Source organism: Saccostrea echinata, unplaced genomic scaffold (assembly GCF_033153115.1).
Source record: "Saccostrea echinata isolate AGI-Se365-2 ecotype Australia unplaced genomic scaffold, CSIRO_AGI_Sech_v1 ptg000014l, whole genome shotgun sequence".
NCBI classification, from domain to species: domain Eukaryota; kingdom Metazoa; phylum Mollusca; class Bivalvia; order Ostreida; family Ostreidae; genus Saccostrea; species Saccostrea echinata.
In genome coordinates, this window is record NW_026889763.1 from 10,904,955 (window position 1) to 10,910,831 (window position 5,877).

At 30.4% G+C, this 5,877-nt stretch overlaps 1 long non-coding RNA gene across 1 annotated transcript; it reads right to left on the bottom strand.

Annotated features, from left to right (window-relative positions):
- Positions 1-480: 480 nt before the first annotated feature.
- Positions 481-3,276, bottom strand: LOC133186739 (uncharacterized). The gene is made up of 3 exons (XR_009721087.1): positions 3,172-3,276; positions 1,360-1,442; positions 481-717 (listed from the first exon to the last, which is right to left on the bottom strand). It is a non-coding gene; the product is annotated as an uncharacterized LOC133186739 (long non-coding RNA).
- Between the last annotated feature and the right edge of the window lie 2,601 nt (positions 3,277-5,877).

A 5,877-nucleotide genomic window follows, 5' to 3' on the forward strand; every position in this document is an offset into this window, starting at 1 on the left:
TGCACACTTCATGAGTTCCCTAGTTCATTGAATAAAGGTACACATACCTTCATTTTACATTTAAGGACATACGCAAGATACCTTACCTACTGATAATTTTTCAAGATATTCTAAATTTAAACTTATAATACATGTACCATATAACATATTTTTAAACAAAAAATCAGCATGCATTTCCAGGGATTTTGAAAAGATATTAAAGTTTGAAAAATTTTGCATTATTCAAAGAAAAATGTACAAAAATTACAAAACATAAATTCCAGATTTTTTTTATCAAAATTGTTTTAGAAGAGATTTACAAATCCATATATAGACAATAAAAATATTGCACACAGGTCCTTCATTTAGTGGAACTCTTCAACTCCAGGGAAGAACCCAATAAAGTGCAAACTACGTTGCGTATGACCTTAAATGCCCGTTTATATAAGAGAAAAATAAATTAAAGAACTTGTTCTAATTAAAATAATGAAAAAAAAAATCCTTATTTAAGCCTTTAAGTTTAATTTTTAATTAAGAAATTTGACAGATGAATAAGAAGAGTAATATACAATATAATACTTCTTAAATTAATTCTCTTGCTTCCATTCATTAGATATTCAATATTCGAGTCAACACTCTATACATGAATGAATTATCAGAAGTTTTGTCCTTAAAGTTTTCAATGGATCCACAGATCATGAGGTGATGTCTCCTTTTATGTGTATGTATCTGTGTACACTGAAAAAAAAAGAAAGTCGCTGTGTGATGAAAAGGATAAACCAGAAGTCTCTGATGAGACTGTAGCTCTCCTGGTCTATATGTATAACAAAGAAAAAGTAACACTTGGATTTGAAACTTTGCAACAGACAGCAATAAATAGAATTATGTATCTAAGTGTAGTCTACTTGTGTGCCACATTATATTGAAATCATACCAAAATTGTAGGTGGAGTAGCGTTTTAAAGGAATTTTACAGAAATTTCTATTTTTAGTAACCATGGCAGCACCGTTCATTGAAATGTACCTTAGTGCAGTCTAAGTTATATTGAAATCAGAATAAAACTGTAGGAGGAGTAGTGTTTTGAAAAATTACAAACAGATGGACAGCTAGACAGACAGACAACTAAACGCCATGGACAGACAGACAGACGGACAGCTAGACGGATGGACGAGGGACACCTTCCTATCCCATAAGCTCTTCTGGTCTCTGACCAGTAGAGCTAAAAAAAATATCAAATTTGATTTTTTTTCAATGTTAAAGAAATAAAACTGCAAAATTAAATTGTAAATGGTTGGTTGCGTACTAATTATTCAAAGTAGTTTTTGTTGTATGGTTTGAAAAATTTTATTATTCATTCTCTCTATTTTCACAAAGAATTACCTTTGCATTTCTTGTATCTACAAGGGGGACAAATCTTCAAGTGGTACATGTACACTATATGTCAGCTACTATACCTTCATTTTCTGTTAAAGAAAAAAAATAGAATAAATCATACAATACCAATTACATGTATAATAACAAAGCATGGATTAAATTTTTCACTAAAATTAGAAAATGGATTGAATATCGATCACTGAAATTTCTCGATCCAGCCAAAATGACTGACGCTAAAATTTACCCCTACTGAGGTCGAAGTATAAAAGTATAAATTATTTTTATCTATCAATATATCATAAATGAAACTTTGTGCATGTTCTGCATTCATTTACCGGTATCTGTATATAGTAGTTTTATGCCCTTGAGAATTTTTCATGATGTCATGCCATAATATTTCCATGTCTGTTTTTTTTTTTCTCTGTGGTAACTCTTTGAAAGTTAGCGGAATTGATTTCTTGATAATTCTATCGGAATGTAAATTAGGCAGGTCGATAGGTCAGGAGCTAAGAAGGCCTAATATGCATGAAAATCTCGTGCGCACCTGTCTCTGTGTCTGACGCTAAGGAGGCTAAATATGCATGTAAATCTCGTGCGACTACCTTTGTGTTTGACTTCAGTGGGTGAGGACTATTGAAATTGGCATGGGAGTCCTTGTTTAATTTAAATCTATGTCTACATTAACATTGCAGGTTATCCTGCAACATGCACGAGAATGCAGTCTTTATTTCTTAAACATCCAATATCCTATCAATTCTAATAAAAAATCATATTATTAGTAATAAAGCTAGAACTTTTTTTTATTTCATTTCCAATTAATAGAAAAAATATTTTTACAAATAAATATGTAAAATAAAAAAGTCCTAGCATTTTTGTCTTTTATAATTTACTTACACATAAGCATCTACATGATGTATATTTTTTCCCCTCAAAAGAACATGAACATAACTTAATAATGATATTCCTAAGTATGTATTCATGGTATAAAAAATGAGTTTAGCAGTATAAAGATTGATTTTTCACTCAAAGTTTTAAGACTGTTTTTCAGAGATTAAAAAAAAAACATTGATTATATCAATAATCATGTGGGTACATGTCCTATGTAAACTTCAGAGGATCAACCAATTTTCTAACAGAGAATTAGTAATTTGATATTTGGATACTTCCAAACAATATAAGTAGGAGTTTTGGGGGTTATTAATTATGTCCATCATGACATGTACTATAAGCACTGACCCCCCATATCTCAAAATTTATCTTGACACCAAAAAAAAAAAAATAGTACTTGCAACACATGCAATGTTTGTTAATCCCTAGTACACTACAGTAGTAGGATACTTTTAACCATGTCTGAGAGAAGATAATTAATTTTCTAATCAGTAATGCTGATGACTGTGATCAAGATACTTATAAATTGTAACTTGCAAATTACAGACAAATTTAGACATGACAGTATAATTTTTTAAGAAGAATCATCAGCTAGTGTACACATTGAGAATATTCGAACGAACGAATACTAGCCTACAACGTTGTCATTGAGGAAATTCGAACGAAAGAATAATATTCCGATGTGTATAATTTTCTGACGATTATTTACTTTGTTAACTTGTATAATGTACTACTGAATAACCCCATCGACTGCTAGCTCTGCAAACACTTTACAGTGACAGAAATTCATAAGATTGTTTCATCAGTTAACGAGGAATCAGGATGATCTATAGATCTTTAGACTTCAAAAAAAAAGAGAATCTATGAGCCATGTATTAACATGCTTTAAATGAAATAAATAACAAATTCAATAATTCTAGATCTACTTACAAAAATAGAGCAGGTCTTCGTCATAATTTTGTTTACAAACATCATGTGGAAATTCCAATATCCTCATAATCTTGTCGCCGTTTTTTTTTCTTTGGTTGGTATTGGGTAATTCTAGGAATATAATGCATCCGTCTGCACAGAATTTTTAAGAAGTGAATCCATAGATAGAATATTACTGCTTCTTTTTATTTATTGGTTTATCTTTTTTTAATTTAAACAATGCATAGTTCACGAGAAAACAAAGAAATGAAATAAATTATCAGGCCTATTTTTTTCAGATTTTTTTTGTTGTTGTTGTAAATACTGCCATGGGTAATAATGGTAATTAAAATGCCCAATACCAAAAATATTAACATTTTATATAAATGGGACATCATCATGATCATTGAGAACATGATAAGAAGGAGGAGGGGTAGTGGACGGGTGGGTAGTCTCTCTGTATCTCTAAAATAAAAATTAATGTTTCCCTTGAACAGTCAAGAAAATTTTATTTGCATGGTCAGTGGGATATTCAGTACAAGTTTAAAAGTCCAGTCAGTACATAGCCTCAATAAAGCCCCTTCTTCTTCTTTTAATTCACGACATTTTGATATATTGTTAACTTTCTATGATGTTCAAAATTGTATCATTCACCAACCATCCTTCATGTGATAATCAATAGTAACCTATAAATTTTTGTCACTTCAAATCCCATTTTTGTGAAACGTAGAATGAAAAATCAAAAGCTATACGAGCATTCATTTTACTTTCATAAACATGATTCAAGTTTATATTTTCGAATTTTTTGACAAACGTTTGTATCATCTGTCCTTAAGGGGGGGGGGGGGGGATGCAATTTTATATTAATTGTTTGCTATCAATTATGAACGATGTAAAATTGTTTGGATTTAATTTTTAAATTGAAAATGAAAAAAAAAATTATGACTTAATCCAAAGGTTTAGTAAAAGCATGGAGTTTGTTTTTCATGAATTTCTATTGTAGATTCATTTGTTAAATCGACTTGCTGTGTGTTAATATCCCTTGTGTATGTTTTGTTAGTTCCAAGCAAATTGTGACAGTTTTGCTACCTGGGGAAAACAAAAGAGTTAGACTCTTAAATGCCTCTAGGTATATACATACATGTATCATACCCTATGGAGATCTGGGGTGAAGATATTGGTTTCTTGGAAGTTAGCAAGGGGAGGGGGGGGGGGGGTAGGTTTAACAGCAGACTTAAGTTGCTTTATTAGTATTCAAACATTTACTGCAAGATTAAGAAAAACAGGTAATACAACAGAAGTTGATTATTTTTCTGTGAAATCAAACTCAGATGACAAATATCAAAAAAAAAAAAAAAAAAAAAAAAAATCAGATTGAGCTTAACTTGGGATCGACACCCCCGTCCAAAAATATAGTCCCGTCCAAAGCTAAAGCGTTTAGAAGTCAGCAGAGTCAATATCTCGAAGTGGGTCTTGTGACGCATTTATGAATATGTCCTATTATTGTTTTTTATCGATAAAATAAAAATAAATCATTTATAAAATTATAGCTTCAACTCTAGCTTAAAGAATATCTATGTCCGATCTAGGACACTATAGCATAATACGATACTCTTTACAGAGTTATGTCCCTTTCTAGAATGTAAGTTATAGATTTTAAATACTTATGGTCTTTACGTTTACGTGATTTATTTTTTTCTTCTAAACAATAATAGCCAATGTAACTTTTATTTTAAGAAACTTTGGACGAAAAGGAATTTTTTTTAAAGTTTAGTAGAAAAAAATGACAATTTATAGATCCTTGATTTAAATTATAGTAAATAATCAAAGCGGTCCCCTTAGGACTGTTGGTATATAAAGAAGATAATATGTCATTATACTATATAACTTCGATCACCTTGTTTTAATGTTATCCTGTAGATCACATTCGCATTTAAAAATATCTTTCGTGGAAAACCAAACTGATTAAATTGTAAATAGTGAAAATGAATAAAAATATATAATTTGATATTTGAAAGTTAATGATGTACCAAATGTAAATTCCGTGTGAAAAATATACACATATACTTAACTTTCCTATCAATAATCTTGTATTCAAAGTGTACAAACAGTACATTTCAGATACTAGATGCAGGACTTGTGAAATAAAACAAAGGGCTAATTGCAGCCATATGTCTGCCGATAAGGCCACTGTTGTTTAATTTCAAGTCTATTTCAGGTTTTTTTTTTATATACATGTATTGAAATCTTACGAGATTGTACAAACTTAGCACTGCACATCAACACCAAATACAGAGTAAGAGTGGAAAGCTAACGATTCACACATTTTATCGTTATTCAGTAAAACAAAAAATAAAATTAAAACAATTTTAAAAAATCAAGCAGAAGAAATGTTGCCCCCATATGCTGACGTCTCTTTTACGCTACGAATATTATGCAACAAAATTATAAAAGTTGTATGCTTCTATAAATTCTTCATCAGTTGAGCCCACCTCCTTACATGTACCCCACCCCATCTCAAAAGAGTACTGAAATTGCTTCCAAAGGCTTGATTGTATTTCAGTATCTTTGATTTGCTGAAGAATTTTCAAGAGATCTAGAGTAATTTATTGATTCTGGAAAATCTTATATAATGTTGTAAAAGAGTGATCAGATTGAAATCATTGAATGGATTCCAATTTCACACCTTTGAAAATATATTGTAAAATTTAGCCTGAAGGGAATATT